General features: G+C 49.9%; 2 pseudogenes; one reads left to right on the top strand and one right to left on the bottom strand.

Moving 5' to 3' along the window:
* Nucleotides 1-1,361: 1,361 nt before the first annotated feature.
* LOC120841170 lies at nucleotides 1,362-1,918 on the bottom strand (annotated as a pseudogene).
* Nucleotides 1,919-2,146: 228 nt separating this feature from the next.
* On the top strand, nucleotides 2,147-2,788 carry LOC120841171 (annotated as a pseudogene).
* The last annotated feature ends 18,721 nt before the right edge of the window (nucleotides 2,789-21,509 follow it).

The raw sequence follows: 21,509 nt of genomic DNA, 5'->3' as shown, positions 1-21,509 counted from the left end.
AGGACTCTGTCGCCTTTTTGAACCATTGGTAAAAACAGCAATGACGTGCGCTTTGGAATAGAATTGCCGTCCTTTTAGACTCTCCTAAAGGGTTCGAGAAAGTGAAAGTCACATGGTGACATGTCCGGAATGTAATCTGGATACAGGAAACCTCCCACCCTATCTAAGCTCATGCATCCAGTACAATGGTCGCAACATGATGACCAGCGTTATCGTGTAACGAAAACATACCAGAAGAGAGCGTGAAGCGCCTCTTACTCACAATGGCTCTATGCAGCGTGCGCAACGGGCCCCTAAATGTAGCGTTTAGCAGATGATTTTCAAGTCAGGCACTTTGAATTTTGACAGAAAAAGCCTTTCATGATCAGGCTCACCTTAAACGGATACCAAATCGCACCTACCATATTGTCAATGGCATATACTATAAACCTAATTGCGGAGCAGTTGAATTATTTCTCTCTTGTAGGTCTGTCTTTTCTCATCAAGATAAGTTGAACCTCATCGGTCTCCTCGTTCGCCTCTGTACGTACGAAAATGTTGACCTAGGGCGGCAACCGTCTTTACTTGAGCAACTGTTTTCATTTTTTTTTTAAATTAGGACGTAGGGGCCAAAAACGTATACATATATTGCAAAAAAAAAAAGTAATGAAATTGTGAAGGCAGTTAAGATGGCGTGAGACACCAATTTGCCGCCCTGAATCAGCTGGAGGAATTGTTTCCGATGACATCTGAGCTTTATTTATACAAGTTTTCCGAAAATATTTCAAGAATAAATCTTTTTTTTTTGTTTTTGTTTTCAGGGAGACAGCGGAGGACCTTCGATGTACGAAAAAGAAGGACAGTGGTTTCTTGCTGCTATTAGTTCTGCAGGCGATCAAGATTGTTATAACCCTTTTAGGCCATCACTACAGGTTAGGGTGTCACATTTTGTTGACAGGTTTATTTTACTCTTCATGCAGCAATATCAGGATGCGGAATCAACGAAAGATAGCTTATGTATGATGGACGAGGCTCGAAAGCAATGTGTAACTACATTTTTTAACTCTTACAATGTGACACTGGTTGATTCAGTAGTAGACGAAACTAGACCATTAAAACGTTAACTGGTTATCATATACTCTTGTCATGTATCTTCAATTCACTTCTAATAATAAACCTTTTAAGAAGGCGTTTGGAAACAAATTGACACTCGTTTCAATTACAACACTAAACATCAAAGTTTACCCAAGGGGTGTTGTTAATATTGTTAGAACGTTCTTTATTGCGCTGTTATATATAATATATATATAGGTATACCATACTCACATATAATGCACCACTGTCGTCTGCATCGGTGCGAGCCTAAGAATCCGCCATTGCAGTCACGGCGGTCTGGATGGGTGTTGGTCCCAGCGCCTCTGGCTGCTGCAAAGTCGTCCGCCGGGGGCGTCGTCGTCGTAGACGAACTCTGCCAGCTTTGTCCACAGCAGAGAGACGATCGCCTTGTTACGACTGGTGGGCAGGATCCAATTGACACACGTTGCGGGACGGATCACGTCTGGGAGTTCCTCCAGTTTCGTCTTCCGAAGGCGAGCGTTGCGCTTGCACTCCCAGACAACAAGTGAAGCCGTCGCAGTCCTGCGGCACCGGCGATCGCCCCCTCGTGGGAGTCGTCGCTGAAGAACTTATGGCGCAGCGCCGGGGATAGGATAGTGTTGGTCGCGAGGCGACGGACGAGGGTCTGAGTTCTCCTCGGTAGGTCATTCGGCATCGGAGGAACGGGACGCAACTGCTCGTCTGGGCGTTCCTGCCGTTCCTCACGTAGGTGCCGCAGGGTTATCCGCCTTCGCTATTTAGCGCTTTCCTTGACGGCAGACGGGTCTGCCGGGCCGGCTGCCCCGCCGGCTGAGTTGTGGAATGCGTTCGGCGCGGATGCCATCTGGCGAACTGTGCTCGCGCCTCGCTGTGGGCCCACTCGTTGCCGTTGACGCCCGCATGCGCAGGCAACCAGGAAATAGCAGCTTGCATGATGAGCTTGTTTCGAACATCTAGGAACGCGGTGAGCAACTCGCCGACTATTCGCGTGTGCGTTCAGGGGCTCCCGCACGCTCGTCTGCATGTTTCGTGCGCGCGGGTCGAGTCGGTGAACAGAAGGAGGCTGTGTGGGATGTCTATTGCTGCAAAAGTTTGAAGAACCCAATGGGATGCTCGGAGGGGTGCGATGAGTTCCGCTTGCGTAGTGTCGACTTCTTCAGTAGTCGAAACTGCAGCTCTCGTTCGGAATGCCGTGGGTGGTGTCGACCCACGCGACCGCCTGAACGTGCTTGAGAGTTCTGTCCTCTCCTTCGCCGTCGTCGCCGGTAGTCGACAGCAAGGTTTCCGCCATGTCAGTGTAAATGATGGCGTGCCTAGGCAGTGATTTGTGCGTGACGCGACGTGTGTGCGCCTTGGCAAAGTGTTTGCGTCGCTCTGAGTTACTCGGTCCAGGTCCCATGTTTAGGGGAAGGGGTTCTCCTTTTGTAAGCGTGACCGGGACGGCCCACGGAGGAGGCGAGTGCGCATCTGCCGGACAGGCGTCCAGACTGGGAGACACGCGGAGCTCTTCCAATATGGAAAGCCCAACTGTCGGGCTGCTGAGGCGGTCTCTCTGGGCGAGGAGTGCCCGTTCGGCGAGTTCTGACAGGAGGTTCATGCCGCCGTGTGCGTACAGCTCCCAGAGGGGCGTGTGCTTAGCAGTTTGGTGACGATGCGGATGGCCTCGCGTTTAAGTTTCTCCAGTTTTTCCGCCTGCCTGGGCGTGAGGACGTGAAAGGTATAGCCGTAGAGGATACGGAATTCACGCAGCTTGCGCGTTTCTCTCTCCCGCGTGCCCCACTGGAGGTGTGTGATTGTACGGATGACGCGGAGGAAGGATCTGCACTGCAAGGCAAGTTCCGTCACCCACGTGGTGCCCTTCTCATATTGATCTATGTAGGCTCCCAGGATCCGAATGGAGGGTTTTCGCCGTATCCACTGGCCGGCCATGCTGTGGGCGATTTGGTCGTGGACCGCTTCGGTATTTCTGTGGGGCCCGCTGAGAACCACGATGTATTCGGTCTTCTCGGCCGACGCGCTCATGCCCACATTCCGAAGGAAGTCCTGTATAACGTCGAGGCCAAGCTGAATCGTGTGCTCCTGTTCACCTCCCGATCCCGTCGTTACCCAGATGGTGACATCGTTGGCGTATACGGCGAAGCGCAGCGACGGAGCCACTTCAAGGAGTGGGAAAAGTCTTGCCATGACCACGTTGAAGACGGTGGGCGAGAGGACCACGCCCTGCAATACCCCTGTCCTGTTGGCTTGAGAGGATCCGAGGAAGTCGTCGGCTTTGATCTTGTACGTGACGAAGGTGGCCACTCACTCCGGCAAGCTCTGAGCTCTGGATGACCGCCTCGTGATGGACGGTGTTGAAGGCCTCTCGAACGTCCACCGCCACCACCGTTCTCGTCTGCTTTTTTGACTAGGCGTCAAGGACTTGGTGGCGCATCATATGGAGAATATATTGCGTGCTAATCTCGTGGCGGAATCCGAGTTGATGTGGGTGGAGCGAGAGTTCCTCTCAAGGTGTCAGAAGAGTCGCTCGAGCACCATACCTTCAGTGAGTTTACACAGGTTGCTGGTAAGGTTGCCCGGTTTAGTGATCGGTATCACCAGGAATTCGCGCCAGGAGCTCGGGAAGTTGCCCGTCGTTTAAATCTCGTTGATCGCGTCAAGGAGAAGCTGAAGGTGGAGTTCATGAATGTTGCGCAGCTCTGATTTGGTTATCAGGTCTTGCTCAGGTGCGCTGAGGGCGTTCGCCCTTGCTTAAGCTGCGTGAAGTTCGGCCATTTAAAATGGTTGGTTCATGTCGACCTGCTCCGTTGCTTGGAGATCCAATGCCTGAAAATCTCCGATCATATGGGTCGCTGTAGTGGAATCTGGGGAGTATATGCTGGGATTCGGTGAAGCCGCAGGCTGCGGGAAGAGCGCTGCTCCTCCAGCCTGGAGCGCCAACTGCTCCTCTGAGTTTCGCATGCGTAGAGCCGCGCGTCACGCCGCGGTGCTTCTCTTGGCTTTGTCCTGCCAATTGCGAAATTTGTGCCATATCAGCGGTCTGCTCATGTTACCGTTGAAGCTGGAGCAAAGGTCACACCATCTCTCTACAGAAAGCGTATTTCCGTAATCGCGCGCCTCAACCGCTATAAGGTTCAGACGACATCGTAGTCGAAGCGTTCGTCCTCTCTCTCTGTACACATGTAGCGCGTCGTGGCGTTGCTGCCATAGGTAAGGCAGAAGCAAGTCTGGCGACGGATAGTCCTCCGCTCCATGAAATTGCTGGGTACATTACGGTTTGGCTTTGTGTATTGTCCGTAGGAGGTGGGCCAGTTCATGCGTTTCCGGATCACCGCCCGATGTAAGGACGGGTGTTTGCTCCAGCTCTGCGCGGAAGGAGTCCGAGCAGACGACGCCCGCTGTTCAGTTCGGCTCCTCTCTTTGTTTCAGCAAGCACTAGACTCTCGGCGAGGGAGTATTGTAACGTAAGGGCGACTGCAAAATTGCGTGAGATACGCTGTTCGTCGTATCACGTAATAGCAGCAGACAAAAAACAGCACTGGTTCTTGGTACATACGTTAGTGCGGCCCTTTATGCCTTCGCTTAGTTGTTACACTAGCCCTATCCATACAAGGATGAACGCACCAACAGGCGTGACTCGGCATTTTTTACATTTTATAGCATCATCGTTTAAGAACGGATTCCATAGTGGGCTTATGTCTCAGCATGGGCCTACGCTAGTCTGCCATATTGGCAAGTCGCAGTTTTAAGACGCTGGTGTGCAGTGCCGACCAGCTAAACCTGGTGTGTTTACCCTCATATTGAAGACTATTGTAGATATGTAAAAGCTGCCAAACTGTAATAATCACTGTGCTATTTCACATCATGCTTAAATTACACCGGCGTATAGTATCTCAATATAAGGGCTCAAACGAGCTGGTTTAGATTGGACATAAAATAAACCCCGAGGCTGCAGGTAAAATCGCCTACAATCTCGAGACTTATGTAATGATTAATATATTGTGGAACAACAAATGGTATATTACATCACCTTACTCATTTCAGATGGCACTGAACGTTACTTCCTTTCAACAAAGTCCAGTCAGTTCGGGAGAAACCGAAAATTTAGTACGATGTATTTACGGTACGAAACTGATAAAAAGTGATTTTAAACCATTGAATATGACCTCCGTAATAACAACTTCGGCGCTTTCCCTACGGACCGCGTGGTAGTAGGTGTGTACCCTTACGGAGTAAAATATTGTATCACGCATTTGATATTCGCTCGAATTAAGTTTAATATATAACTTGAGACCTGCTATGCACAGGCCATAGATCTGTGGAACGAGCTTTCAGGTTCAGTTGGCGCTCTGCACTCGATTTCTGATTTTGAGACTTTCCTGTGTTCCACTTCTTCCGTGTCCCGTCTTCGTTGTGCTACTCTTTTATCATGTATGTTAAGGACATACTAGCCCGTCGATCCACTATTTTGTGCATTTCGCTTGTGAAATAAGGTGGCCAGAACATGATCTCTATTTTACGCCAGTGATAGCTGCAGGTGGGTGAGTTTTCAATATTATTTTACACTGAATATAGCATTTAGTTTCTATCTTTTTTAAGTTGTCTCGCTTGACTTTTTTAGTCTTGCTTTTGTCTGACCAGGGCTGGCAGTGTTGTAACATGAAATTAATACGAAATAAAGATGTAGATTTGCTACTTTAATAACATTATTGTTTTACCTCTTAAAGCGGTCGTCCGGTCAAATTTGTATTTGAGAAAACAATTGAATATCATTGTTATTGCCTCGAGACGCATTGTACGTGCAATATCTTAATTTTATATGCCCCTCTGCATAAGTAGTTGAACTTATACTGCTCCAATCACATTGTAGCGTAAACGCGGCTGTCGGTGGCAACATTGGAGCTCTGACGTCACACAACGCAAAGCGAGCATTTCTGTCTCGTAGTTTACCTGCGAGTGAACGCCTCAGCGTGTTTCGTTTTTGTTGTTGTGTTCGATTTATGTCGTGGGGGGGTTAGACTTTCGTTGCGCAGTTGGGTGCCACAACCACCGGGCAGCACATGCGAGCCAAGACCTGACGTTCCACACTTGTCTGCGAGACGTGTAGTGACGAGCAAAATGAATCGTCGCCGTGCGTAAGGACTGGGTTCTGTCAAGATCGAGATCCCGCTTATGCAGGAATCATCTCACAGAAGAGAGCTATGAGCTGAGCTCTAAGCGGACAGAAGGCTTGTAAGCTGAGGTGTGATACTGTGCCAAGAATATTGAACTACGTTTATCCACTCCTCGCCCAAAATCGGATTAATCAATTTGATTATGCAGCGAAACCGAAACCAGCAGGTACACCACCTGGAAATAATACAAGAAGTTGTATTTAGCATGCGTGCAACCAAGGTATGTTTGTCCCGCAAGTGAAATTAGAGCGTGGCTACGACTCACCATGCTCGTCCAATTCAAGTGACGACATGCATTTGAACGATTCGCCGTTTGCCTGCGGTACGCGGACATCGCCTCGGAGGGAACGACCCGCAGCCTCATCACCGATGCCGTGGATCCGCCGAAATGGGTACCCAGATGCCGCTTCGTGTTCCCTAGTTGCCGCTTCAGAGGCGAAATCTGCTTCCTTTGCTTTGCAAGCGCACCTAGTTTGATCGCTGGCCGTTGCAGTTTAATTTGCGCGAAACGGCATACGTTTGCTCGAAGCTTATAGCTGTTTTCGAGTAATATCCTGCTAAAAGGCGTGACTTCTTTTGCACACGCTTGAGAACTGCATTAAAAGAACCGTATTTCAGTTGGGCACAACCTGGGGAACTATATAATTCGAAACAAAATACAAGACGTCCGTCGACCAAGGCTTGTATTCCCGACCATACCACAAACCTCTGCCAACGTTATTAGATTACCTCAGTTTTGGAACTTCCACAGAGGGGGATAATTTCCGCCCCCCCCCCTCACTTCAGTCCGCCTTGCGTCGTTCGAAGCGCCATCTATATTTCCGTTTCACAACTATGCGTTCCATAGAGTCCAGCCGAAGCGCCAAATGGCGATCAGAACGCCGCAATTTGTCCTGCAGCGGTCACTCGAGAAACTGCACGTAACAACTATTTTGGCTTCAATCGGCCATTTCGGAGCCGAAACAGATGCAGTGGAAAGGGTTACAGGGCTGCCGCCCCCGTCTCCCCAGCGGACGCGCCGCGAATATGCCCCGAAGTTAAGATGAGCCTAGGTCGGGACGCGCTACCTGAAATCACCGCTGAGGCATGGTTGTATGAAAACAATATTATTTGTACCGCAAAACCTTGCAAACTAAAGATTTTAGAAAACATCACGCGCCCCTCATTTTGTACTAAACTCCATTAAAACTTACTACAAAAAAAAAGTGAAAGCCGTTTACAAATCCCTGTAACGCCGAATTGGAGCGCAGCTCTTGAGGAGGAGGAGTGAAGGGTACTGAGGGGAGGGTAGACCCCTCCTCCTCCCCTCATTCTTTAATATGCTCCGGGGGGGCGGTCACGTGACCTCGGGGGGGGGGGGGGGGGGTCACGTGACTTCGGGGAGGGGGGTCACGTGACCTCAGAGGGGTCACGTGACCTCAGAGGGGTCACGTGACCTGGGGGTCACGTGGGGGTCACCTTGGGGTCACGTGACCTTGAGATGACCTTGGGAGGGGTCACGTGACCTTGGGGGTCACGTGACCTTGGGAGGAGACCACGTGACCTCGGGGGTCACGTGACCTCAGAGGGGTCACGTGACTTGGGGGTCACGTGACCTTCAAAGGGTCACGTGGGGTCTTGGGGTCACGTGACCTTGAGATGACCTTGGGAGGGGTCACGTGACCTCGAGGGGTCACGTGACCTTGGGAGTCACGTGGGGCCACGTGACCTTGAGATGACCTTGGGAGGGGTCACGTGACCTTGGGGGTCACGTGACCTTGGGGGTCACGTGACCTTGGGATGACCTTGGTTACGCCGACGGCGACGGCGACGGCGACGGCGACGGCGACGCCGCTCAAGCCGGGAACGGGCCCCTAAGAGCTGCGCTCTAAAAGATTGTTTTCTGTTGGTTTTCACGTTTCTAGTAACTTTGAAACGTACGTATCCTGATCGAGTTACCAAAGCAGCCGTCTGGCGGCGCATCGAGCGACGCTTGGCGAGTCGTGGTGAGTGAGGGGGGTACTGTTCGTGAATGCAGCGTCTATGAGCAGTTCCGTAACTGAACTAATCTAATAACCTTGACCTATGCGTTTTGTAACGTCACGCAGCAGCTACGGATGTCAGCCATTGACACTGGCGAAAGTCGGGATGCAGTTTCTTTCATACGCTCATGAAAGGTTTAATTAGTAACGGGAGATCATATATCAAAATAAAAATGACGTTTGTCTACATGAAGGCTCCTTCGACGTAACGAGCGCCAATTTCGAACGGACAATTTCTTTAATCGCTTGCTCCTTACCTCCCATCTATACGTAAGTACTGTCTTAACTGTGTGTCCTTTATTCACTGGCATGTACACTGAGAGACACTGTTAGCGCGAAGAGGAGTTCGGCTCATCTTCGCGTAGTGCTCAGATATTTTGTTGGTGAAACAAAGTTGCGATTTTAGTTTTAACTAAAATAAAGACTTCCGCACTCTAGCAATGTTTAAGACAAATCTCTGGTTGTAAAAAAAAAAAAAAAACGTAGAAAACCAGCATCATAAGGGGAATGTGGAATGCAATTCATATTTTAAATTGCACCCGGCGTGAACTATTTGGAAATTAGACGAAGCATTTTATGTGAATCCGATGTTCTTTTAAACTTGGGACTTATATTTAGTTTATTTTTTATAAGCTGCACAAAACAGAAATATGTTAAGCAATATTTCAAAGAAACGCTGCAGGTTGCGTTTAAAGATTAAGAACCTTAGGAAAAAAAAGGCCGTACTCGAAACAAAGTTGAAATATATTGAATATGAATATTATTTTGTATGCATTATGTAATATTTTGTCCACATTCGAAGTTTCCCCGCTAAATTTAGAGGGGACATTTTCTCATAGTGCAACGCATGGTCATGGTACAGTTACGCTGACGGCGACGCCACTCAACCTGGAAACGGGCTCCTAAGAGCTGCGCTCTAAAAAAAGGTGCAGAAAGAACCGGAAGCACTCCGTGCATTTAACATGGCGTCGTATCGCTGGAGTCACGGGCTTGACTGCAGAGTGAAGCTTACTATAAGATGGCGGCGAACGACGGGCGTACGTTTCCACCTTTGAACTGTTTTTCGCGGCACTCGCAAACTGTCTAGCTTCGAAAGAAAAATCGCTTAACAATCAAAGCAATTGGTATTTATCGGCTCGAATCCAGTCAGTGGAATTATTTATTCTTTCAAGCTGGCGTTCCCGTAAGTTCGAGAACATTCTCGTCCGATCGAGTTCCGAATGTTCTACGCGTCAAAAGTTCTACGCCGAATGTTCCCGAAACCCACGCGGGTACAAAAGAAACTCCGCTTGGCGAGCGGAGTCAGTCTCGCCCCAGCGGTCGGTCCTGCTGTTTCGCCGACATCGATGCTTGCGACAAAAGCCTTTCTCTATTTTGTTTTGAGCACAAGTTCGCCCCATTAAACGGTTTCCTCAGTTTTGCGCCGCCTCATCATTTGTCACTCGAGACATTTTGGTGGAGATGCGGGGCACCACATTCCATGCCCGTGAAATGTACCATTTACAAGATTTGAAGGCCCGATCCATTTTCCAGTCCCAGAAAACTAGTCCCCGTCGACGGAGCGGAGACGCGTGCCAGCCGCCGCCACCAAGGCCAGACTCCGGAGTTGGGTCAACTACCAGAGCAGCCGAGGAAGAAGACGCCGACGCTGAACACCACATTGCAGCAAGACGTAACTCCAGCGACGTCCATCGTTTAGGTGCGGAACCCGCTACGGACGTTGGCGACTTTCAATGGCCATATTTACGAAGGTGCAGACTACTGGTTAAGCCTGTACGAGCGCGTTGCCTGGTTCAACGAATGGGGAGCTGAACAAAGCCTGCGGAACGTGTACTTCGCATTTGAAGGCGCGACCAGAACCATGTGCGAGAACCACAAAGCGTGGGTTTTGTCGTAGGAAGAATTCCAGGCCAGGCTACAACGAACCTTTGCCGGCCAGCAGCGACGATAGCGGGCCGAAGAACTTCTGCAAGCAAGAAGCAAAGAGCCGAACGAGAGTGTAACAAACTTCGTCGAAAACGTTATTCGCCTGCATGATAAACCACGCTGACCGAAACGCTCCCGAACAGAAAAAGCTGTGGGTCATGCTGCGGGGAGAGAAGGAAAACATCATCGGAGGACTAGTTCGAATCCCGCCAACCATCATTGAACGATTCGTCACTGAGGCCACAAACATAGATCGTACCCTTCAAGCACGGGCCTCCCACTACCAACGACTCCACGGCATCGGCGCCCTCTCGCCTTCCAGCTGCAACATCCCGTACATCCACAAGATCATTCGTGACGCCGTCCGGAAAGAGCTGAGGAAGTTCCTGCCTGCTCACAGCAAACCGTCTTCGCTGTCAATTGCCGAAGTTTCCGCGACGACGCTCAACCTGCATTCCATCCGGAGGTTCCTGCCAGCGTGGTAACACCTGAGGAGCCCTCCTTGACCTACGCAGCAGTGGCTCGGCGACCGGCGCCAGCTGCCCGGTAGTATTCCACTGTGCCGCGACGTGAACCAAAGCCGCAGACCTCCTGACTTCGGGAAGGGTAGCCTCCGCTTGTCCCTACTGAACAACCAGCGCCTAGGAAGACGGAGGTGTGTCGCACGGCCGATCGACGACCGCTTTGTTATCACTGCGGCGAGGCAGGACACGTCTACCGGAGGTGCCCGTACTGACAAATGGGCTTGCGAGGTTGTTCGCTGAGCAACCCGCGACCTCGCCTTGTGGAGAGACCAAGAGACATCGAAGAGTACCTCCGACGACCCCTGTCCCCGGTGCCCAGTCCACTTTCGAGGTTCCCGTTCGCCTTCGCCGCAATGAGGGTGCTCGCCCTTCTGTCACTCTCGTCGGGACAGCCTGCCTTCTCTATCTTGCCAGGAAAACAAAGTGTGGCAACGCCTGGAGGTGGCGTTGCCGACGACGACCGAACTAAAGAACCTCGAAGAACGACGCACGCTCCCGCCTTTCCCTATTTTATTATTATTTGTTTTTTTGAGGGGGGGCACAAGTTTGCCCCATTAAACGCTTATCATCCTCAATTATTCGCCGCCTCATCCTCTCGTGAGAAAAAAAAAAGGATATCTAAATTGGGGGGTGTCGCTGTTTTATACCCCCCCCCCCCCCCTCCTTCCTTATTTCTTTAGCAGATCGAACGCTGGAGAAGAGGTCGCCTCCTCTTCAGCTTTAGCACTGCTAGAGTGGAAAAGAGATGGGAGGAGTTTTCACTTTACTCATAACTTGTTACCCACTTTAGCTCAAAATGAGTGAAGCTTTGTTGTCCTTTTCTCTTTGAGAAGTGATAGGTTGATTAATGTTTCGCCATTACAAGTCAATTTAAGTAATTCTGAATGGTTAAGGAGAGTTAAAAGGAAGTAAAAGCTGGCGTTTTATTTTACAGCGAAGCTGTTTATAGGTTCAGTGCATTTTTCATGTGCGTCAACAAAAACTACGCTCGCACCGCCCACGCGCACTCCTTCCCTGTATAAAAGAATTCGAAGTAAATAACCAAAATAAAGCCTTGACAAATGTGCGTGCAAGATGCCATCTGTTTTAGGCTTTTGCTTTAAAACAGTTACTGCTGCAGACGCCGGCTCGTAGGGCGCGTGGAACACCATTCCCTGCACTGCACTTGATGCTTGAGTAATTTAGCACTAAAGCCGCGCATGCTAAAAGCGCGATCTATTTGCTTTCGATGACGCTTGGGCTGCTGCACAAGCGCTCGTGCAGCGGGGGCTCCAGTCAAGTCAGTCGAGGGTAACCGTTCGCGCTTTACAGCCTTCGCAGTAGGTCCATGCTAATGTGAGACAAAGTATAAGTCGATTCAGTAGCTTAGCTATCAATAGGCGCCATTTTCAAGATGAGTACACTCTGAGGTGGATAATAAATGTTTCTCAAAGATGTGCCACTGTGCGACCCGCGTCAGCCATGTCTATGCTCGCATCGCCTTTTCTTTGTCGTCGTTCCAAGCGCATCCTTGCCTTGTTTATTTTCCTTCCACTCTTCCGGAGTGGCAGTCCCGTCGCGCGTGTCTACTTTCCGCCGTGTGGCGTTCCCATCGTGCGTGTCTAGTTGTCTCTGGCTAATCGGGGCGGCGATGGGCGTCCGTGCGAAATAATGACCACCGATCAAGACAACAATAAATGTGTGTGCGCACCTTTCGTCACATTGTCCAACGATCAAGACAATAAATGTCTTCGAACCTTCATTCAAAAGTCTGTGCCATGCCTGTGTCGTGTTCTAACAGCTTCGCTGGTCATCAAACTTCATAAAGTGGACTGGATCATGACTTTTTTATATAAAATTCTTTGTCGCCATATTTAGAAACATGAGCAGCGTTTCTGCATTAATACGAAAGCCTACGCAATTTTTTATATATCCCTAAAATCAATTTAAATATAATAACTTTAAAATATTTTGTCTTGTTTTCTATGGAGTAGTTATCACTGTCAAAAAAAAAACGGTTAAGTACGTGACATATTCCTGTTAACCTTGTTACCACAGCATGTTATGTATCTCAGAGTTACAGTAAATATTCCATCATTCCTCAGGGATAGACATGTTGTGGGAACAAGGTTGGCATGCATGTGTCCTGTAAACCATTGTGGTGCTACAAGTGCTATTTGCTGCTAGCGAAGGGGAGTTTGCCATCATGTTAAAAAATATTCATGTTCTGTTGGGAACGATGCATGTGCATGTTTCATTTGTAGATATGCTGCCCACTAACCATTTCTTACAAGGTGTCCCCCCAAATAAGTCGTGCTTTTTTTTTTTACTGTGAAGACAAACAATGCATAGCCGAACACTCAGTTTGCACACAAATTTAACGCAAGAAATCTGGACCAAATGACACATTTTCAGAGATTGCGTTATTTGATTCAAACGTTATAAGTGATTTTGAATCTTTTTATAAAAAAAGTGACTGGCCACGAATACATGGAGGTGAATGGCATGCGCTTACAGAAACGGGTCTTACTTTCAAAATGGCACTTTCCGAAAATTATTTATAACTTTCAAGCAAAATCGAAAGTTCTGAAACATTGACATCTAGTCTGGACTGCTAGCGCTACATTTCAGCGAAAACAGCCTTTGGTAATTGAGTTTATTGTTGCAGGGAAAAAACACTTTAAATCTAATAAGGGGACAGGCTATATAAATGGACAACTTATTAAGTCCAGTTCGGCAAGATATACCATTTCGTGAAGTTACTTGTAAGCCCCGTTTTGTCGCACATACATGCACACATAGCAGGTGAACCCGAAGTTCGTCATGTTGGGGTTTCGGTATCTTTTGTGAAACGAACTTCGGTGGCTACCTTGCGATTGATTCGAGCACGTACCAAGGGAAAACTCTTTTTTCCAAATTCATAAAAAGAAAGTTAAATACCAGGGTTCCTGACTGCATGGAAATCGGGACCCCTGGTATCTGCAATCAAAACCCCAGGGATCTGGAGTCCTGATTACATTGAACCATTACAATGATTGTAAAGGAAAGCCGAGTTTTTTTGCCTCCAAATTCATAGCATTTTTTTAGAAATTGAATTGTACCAGCTGACTAAATAAAATGATCTGTCGTCAGCTTACAACGTTCCCTGAAAAAAAAGAAGTTAAACTATTTGTCATAAGGATTGAACAAACAACGTAACTTGACTCAATTCTAAGATCTCCATAGGGACGAGTAGTGCTAAAAAAGAGCGAAACTAAGAAAAATCTAACTATATACTTATACGTATAAACGTTGACACAACGAACCAGACGAAGAGAAAAAAAAGGGACAACACAACAACGTCTGAAAGACATCATTGTGTTTTAAGTTTAAATGCGAAAGCCTTAACTAGGGGGGGGGGGGGGGGGGGGGTGTCCCATGGAGCGAGCAAACGTCATCAGCTTTGAAGCCGCTCCCAACGGCATGTTAAATCCTTTCTCCAAGTGCAGTCAGCTTCCAGTTATGAGACCACGCGAAAAGCCTAGACATGTGGCACTTAGTTTACCCGACCCAAAAAAAGCGCAGTAAAGCTGATGGATTTCGGCTTCGGTCCCATTGTCTTGCGCGCGTTGCAGGTTCTCCCATTGGCCACCGCGCGTCAGTTTCAAGAGCCGCCACCCCATGGCGCTTCGTGTCCGTCAGCGCGCCGGTAACACGAAACGCCCAACGTCAGAGCGGCGCTCTGCCGTCGACGCAATTACGCTGCACACGAAATAAGGGAGCGGAAGAATGCCGCGCATGCTTTCGCATTTACAACTCATAAAAAATGCTTAGGAGTACCTCCAGCTTTTCTTTCTTTCTCTTCGTTTGTCCAGACGTCGCGTGGCTTAAAAGTATAAGTGCGATCTTTCTCCACGTAGCCTGCACCATTAGCCTTATTTTAGTACTCTAACCTACGGTCTGTCGCAGGTTAAGCAACGGTGCCCAAGGCGCTCCTGCAAAACTCTCTGGTCAGCATGAATACTGGTATCCTCCTTTCCACTTGCCTCCTCTCCAGTGTTCGCTCTGCTCCAGTGGAAAGAGTGGTGGACTTCGTGGGAGGAGACTATCCTTTGTTTCTTATTTTGCAACAAACTGTAGTGATCAACTCTCCTGACACTGCTTAAAATTTGAATGTTCTTGAAGAGCCCCTTGGTCACTTCGGGTGAACCAGAGCCCACCCTCCTCTGAGTTCAGGCCCACGTGTCGTCTGCAAAAAAAAAAAATATTGTTTTAAAATGTGAAAAGCGTTTTTTTGCAGAAGAGCTTATTACCTATTTTACCTTACGCTTCCTTATAAGCGTTTTTTTTTAATTTATTCACCTATTTATTTATTCAGTTCATCTCCAAGTATTGCAAATATATTCCACTGTAATATTTTGCATCGTTCTCTTCCAATCTAACTACACTAAATCCCCCGATGTATAAAACCACCCCAAGCCGAATACCTCCTGAATTAGTTCATGCCCAGTGCGCACCGACTCAGCATATGCCCTATGACCAACACACCTCAGAACTCAAACACCGCTCTAAGCTGAACAGTGCGAGCGGCAAAAAGTAAACGTTAGTAGGAAGCCGTCATTATAAGGGGCATGGAGGATGTAATTTAGTTATGGGCTTAAGCTTGCTGAGTTCCGGGTTGCGTTTCGACTTCATTATTACTGCTTTATGGTCGCTGAAATACAGAGCCAGTGGTTCTTCTAGTGGATCAGCTTGGATCCGCTAGAAGCCGTGGGAACGCATCTCCACCGCTTAAATCAACGGTCCATGTCAGGAAGAGAATGTGTGGTATGAAACGTGGTTATATACGCATTTGAGAATTTGACCGCAGCGCCCTCTCGTCTATAAACTTTGAGCATATACATGCAAAGTCTAACGCGATTATATACACACTTGACCACAGCGCCCTCTCCTGTATAGACGTTGAGTGTCTACATGCGACGTTTCATCCATGACAGACAGATGGGATGGCAATCGATGTGAGCACGGACGCCGGACCTAAGGAGCTTCGCCCCTAAAACAAAACTCAGCGAAAATGCCAAAAGTAGCGCGAGGCCTAATCAGGTGGTCTGTACTACCCCAAAATGAGGGCTTCACAGTTTGCTCCCTACCTAAGCCCCCGAGGCCGATGCAATACTCTCGAAGGTCCCACCTCGGCTGCGCGAGAGTAGGCCCAATTGCGGCTGCCCTACAGTACCACAGTGGATCCCACTTTGACTATGCGGGGGCAGAGTTATCGCAGATGTAAGCTTCAGGGGGGCAAAGTGTGGGCATCCCCGATTTGGGCTGCCTATGTAAAACCCCCGTGAGTCCTACCTCGGTTCTGTTCGAGCCAAGTGCGGGCATGTCTATTCTAGGCATTACGGGGGCCAAATCGTGGGCACGCCCTACTTGGACAAGATGTGTAAGACCCTCTGGGTCCCACCTCAGCCGTGCGGTGGCTAAGTTGCGATGATGCGGGCTTAACGGCGTGGAGGCGTGGGCATGCCCGACTTGGGCTACCCATGTAAAACCCCCATGGGACCCTCCGTGTCTTTACTAGGGCTAAATGCGATATAAGGGCTCCACAGCAGCGAAGCGCGTGCCTGCCCGAGTTGGGCTACCCATGTAAGCTCCAGTGGGTCACACTTCGGCCCTGGGGGGCAAGTTTACGAAGATGTGCGCTCCACGGCGGCAAAGCTTGGGCGTGCCGAACTTGGACTGCCCATATAAAAAAAACCTGGTACACAGCTTGGCTCAACGGCGTCCAGATGCAATGATGTGGGTTCACGGCTGCTAGGCGTGGGCGTGCCCGAGTTCGATTGGCATGTTAAAACCCCTGTAGTTCCGACCTCCGCACTGCGGGGTAGGGTGACCACCTTCCTGCAAGCGAAATGCGGGACAGCGGGACAGTGGGTGTGGGAGCCGGAAAGGGGGGGGGGGGGGGGGGTTGAGGAAATTTATTAACACCCACACCACGAACCGAAGCTCTGTTAAGACATTTAATATCCTTTGCTGTTTGCAAAGGATGCTGAGCCTGCAATCGTATTGAAGGCTCAGCAATTCAGCTCATATATTTTTTACTCCCAGTGATATACTTTTTTTATGCAAAATATGTTATTAAATGTGTCGAAATTAAAACATAAAAATCAACTCAAGCGGAACTCAATGCATCAAATGGAAATAAGAAAGCGTAAACATTTTTCTGGTTATTGTTTCCTTTCAACGCTTACTTTTATCAACGTGGTGCAACACTCTAAGAAAAAAGCTCTGCGTCTACTTTCCCGCACAACACTCGGAGAGCCACTCACCGCGGAGGCAGCTCAGCGAAGGACGACGCCAAAGAATATGTTTAGACCGAAAAACGCATTATGAGTTTTGACATTAGGGAGTTTTAGTAGATCGTTCCGATACCTCCGATAGCCCCGATAACGATACTATGCATGCACAAGGGAGGCGGCGGCGAAGTATCGGGATATCGTTATCGGAGTCATAGGAACGATCTACTAAAACTCTCTACTAAGTAATGCAAAACGCCACGCTTGCATTGCTTAATGTCACAACTCAGACTGCGTTTTTTTTTGGTCTAAACACAGGTTTCGACATCGTCATTCGCTGAGCTGCCTCCATAGCTCACGGTGATTGGCCCGCCGAGTGTTGTGCGTGAAAGTAGACGCACGGGCTTTTTTAGAGTGTACACCAATTTTTAACAGTATGTTCTTTTTCGCCACTATTGAGTTACAGGCTTTTTCCCTTGTGTGGCTGTCTTCACGTAAAAATAAAATAAACAAATCCACGGCAAAACTTTTGCTGTGACACAGCGATAGGAAACTAATTACAGTATCTTATATTTAAAATTTTGGCGAGCAATTTTTCATACAATATTTTGCCCTCAAGGGGAAAGGCGCAACGGAGCAAGCGCGTCGGTTCTACTCCAAGAACAACGGTCGTTTTCCGCAATGCTTGGATAGAAAATAGCGTACCCATGAGATTCACACGAGTACAGTGACCTCCGCGCGTCCCCATGCCCCGTTTTTTTGGCGGCACCATGAATTGCAGAGTGAATTTTACGACAGTATGAAATGCGGGACATTTTGAAGATTTGAAAATTTCTTGCGGGACGCGGGACACAAGCCCTCAATGCGGGACAGTCCCGCGTGTCGCGGAACGGGTGGTCACTTTACTGCGGGGGCCACGTTACCGACGGTGTGGGCTCCAGCGTGGCAATGCGATGACATGCCCGACTCGGGCGGCCCATTTAAAACCACCGTGGGTCCCACGTAGACTGTACGTGGATCATGTTAGCAACGGTGCGGGCTCCATGGTGGCAAAGCATATGGGTATTACCGACTTATGTCCAATTCGTCTGGGCCCGCACCGTATCCCTTCCAGTGCAGTACACTCTTTCCACTTTAGTACACAAAAGACTGGCGGGGAGAGACGGTAGCTCCCCTTTCCCCTCTAGCCTTCCGTGTACCGCGAACCGCACTGCACCGGTGCGATGCGGGCCCACTCGAATTGACCATTAGGCTGCCTAACTAGAACCCCCGTATGTCCCACCTAGGCTGTGCGTAGGGCCACGTTAGCAATGGTGCGGGCTACACGGTGGCAAAGCGTGCGTATGCCCGACTGCGGCTCCCCATATAAAATCCACGTGGGTTCCACATCGGTCATGCGGGGGCCAAGTTACCAACGGTGTGGTCTCCACGGTGGCAAAGCTTGGGCATGTCCTTCTTGGGCTGTATAACTAAAACCTCCTTGGATTGCGACCTCGGCTGCGCGTGGGTGATGTTATCAATGGTGTGGGCTGCACGGTGGAAAAATGTGGCTATGCCCGACTTGGGCTGCCCATTTAGAGACCCCTTGGGTACCACCTCGGCTCTGCGGGGGCCAAGTTAGCAATAATGATGTGGGCGCTACTGTGGCAAAGAGTGGGCATGCCCAACTTGAAACTGCCCGTGCAATGCCGCCGTGGGTCCCACCACGGTAATGCGGATGCAGAGTTAGGAGAAACGTGGGCGTCATGGAGACACAGCGTGGGCATACCCAACTTGGGTTGCCCAAAAAATGCCCCCCCCCCCCCGTAGGTCTCACATCGGAAATACAAGGGATGATTTAACACAGAGGCGGGCTTTACGGGGGGCACCACATGGGCTTGGCCAACTTGAACAGCCAATGCAATGCACCCGTGGGTTCGACTTCGCCTAAGTGAGGCAGATATATATCAAAGATTGCTTCACGGGGAAAAAATTAGCACAAATTTATGTTCCACATGGACACCGCGTGGGCATGTCTAACTTGGGCTGCCCATGCAATTCTCCCTGGGTTCTACCTCAACTGTTTAAGGGCAAGGTAAGCATAGATTGAGCTCCAAGAGGGCAAAGCGTGGGCATGCCCAACTTGTACCTCTTGTGCAACCTCCAAAACGGCACTTTTTTTCTAATATTCAGATCATTACTGTACGTTCTGGATATTCAACACAGGAGATCGGATTACTGTGACATGAAATCACCGAGGATTGTAATTTTAAACGTAGGTGAGAATGTGTATGCTGGCTAAAATGTATTACTAATGTGGCCTGTATAGAGCAGTGTCTAAAATTCGAGCCCCTGCTACAAACATGGGGAAATATTAATCTGAAACGCAGGCTCTTGCGAAGAAAGGGGCTGCGTATTAAACAAGATTTTTGCTTTTTACAGCACTATTGGCATCGGTACTACTCTTGGAGCTTAGTGACTATGCTGGTTCTGACATTCGTGAACTACGAAATGTACGAAGGATTCTAAAATAGCTGAGTCTTCCAAAAAGCGCAGCACCAGTGTGTCATGGCGTGATCACAAACAAACGTGGCGGCGCCCATGAAGCAGAGCAGACTTTGGTCTAGGTTGAGAAGGCAGTTTTACGTGGGATGGAATTTCTTACGCAGAGTATGGCATTTGAGAGTGACTTTGAAACACGTACGTCAGGATGTCGTATCTGCTCTAAATTTCGGTGTCTCTAGAGGGATCAAGCTGGCTATGTACTGCCGCGCGCGCAGCTGGCCAAGTAGGCAGCGCGCACGTGGACTAACGGTTATCGCGTCTGCCTCCCACGCGAAAAGCCAGGGTTCGATTCCTGGTAGCGACGCATCTTTTTTTATTCCTGCAATTTAGTTTTCTGGTAAATTCGAGAACCCTGTTGCTTGTTCGAGGTTCGGATGTTCTACGCGTCGAACATTCTACGCCGGCTATTCCAGAAGCTCACTCGTGTACATAAGGGGCTTCGCATAGCGAGCCTGAGTCAGTTTCGCCCCAGCGTTCGACTCCGCTGCTACGCCGACTTCGACGCCCGCGAGGCTCTGTTATTATCGTTTGTGTTATTTTTGGCACAAGTTCGACACATTAAACGTTTATTTCTTCCTGTTTAGTTATTGCTTTTTGGTCACCACCCGTGACATTTTGGTGGAGGTGCGGGGTACGGGGAGATCCACGAGGAGATCCACGAGGACGTGGAAGATTGGCTACAACATTACGAACGAGCGGCCCGCCATAACTAATGGACACCGGAGCAGTGCCTTCAGAACGTCTACTTCGCTCTGGAAGGCACGGCACGCACCTGGTTCGAGAACCACGAAGCGTGAATTGCGTCGGGGAAAGATTTCAAGGCCGAGCTGCGACGGGCCTTTGCCAACCAGCACCGACGGCAGCGTGCCGAAGAACTCCTGCGGGCGAGAACCCAAGGGCCGACCGAGAGCGTCACAAGCTTCGTCGAAGACGTTCTCCACCTCATGAATCGCGCCGACCCAACCGCTTCCGAAGAAAAAAGCTGCGGGTCTTGATGGGCGGTGTGAAGGAAAACATCTTCGGTGGCCTTGTGCGGAGCCCGCCTACCACCGTCGAAGCTTTCATCGCCGAAGCAACCAACATCGAGCGCGCGCTTCAGGCACGTGCTTCCCACTACCAGCGACATCCAGGCGTCGCTGCACCCACACTGCTTAACGGCGAAAACACTCCGGGTACGCCGGACATCCGGGAAATAATCAGGGAGGTTGTCCGGGAGGAACTGCGAAGGTTGCTGCCAACCACCAGCCGTCCGCCAACCCTTTCCATCGCCGAGGCTGTCCGTGAAGAAGTGCATCGGGCGCTCCAACCAGAGGTTGCCGGCACCACGGTGACCCCGAAGGAACCGACGTTGAGCTACGCCGCGATGGCTTGACGACCGCCGCAAGCTCCCCGCCAAGCCACGGCGCCACACCGAAGAGACGCCCCAACGCCGCAGTACCCCCGACGACAGGAAGATCAGGCGCACGTTCACCCAGAGCAACCTGCGCCGAAGAAGACAGATGTCTGGAGGACGGCCAACCGACGCCCGCTGTGTTACCACTGCGGGGAAGCTGACCATGTGTACCGCCGATGCCCATACCGACGACTCGGGCTGCGCGGATTCCACCCAAACGACCCGCCCCCCCCCCCCCCCCCCCCCCCCTTACGGTATGGTGAACGCCCTCAGGAGATCGACGAGTGCCTGCGACGGCCTCAATCCCCCGAGCCTGCGTCCCGCCGAGAGTTCCGGTCGCCCTCGCCACGACGTCCAGTTTCGCCGATGCACCGACCCCGACGTGAAAGCCTGTCGCCCCTCGCTCCACGCCGGGGAAACTAGGCGCGGGAGCCCCTGGAGGTGGAGTTGCCGAAGACCACCGACGTAAAGAGCCTCCAAGAACGACACAGCGCTCCCACTCTCCCGGCGCTGCGCATAACAACGACGCTCCCGCGTCGGTGTCCAACAACCTAAACGTTGTTATCAACGGCCTCGACGCATCGGCACTAGTGGACACCGGA

This window comes from Ixodes scapularis, unplaced genomic scaffold (assembly GCF_016920785.2).
Source record: "Ixodes scapularis isolate PalLabHiFi unplaced genomic scaffold, ASM1692078v2 PGA_scaffold1__304_contigs__length_218370807, whole genome shotgun sequence".
NCBI lineage: Eukaryota > Metazoa > Arthropoda > Arachnida > Ixodida > Ixodidae > Ixodes > Ixodes scapularis.
Note: the sequence above shows the minus strand (reverse complement) of the source record. Positions and strands in the feature narration are given on the sequence as shown.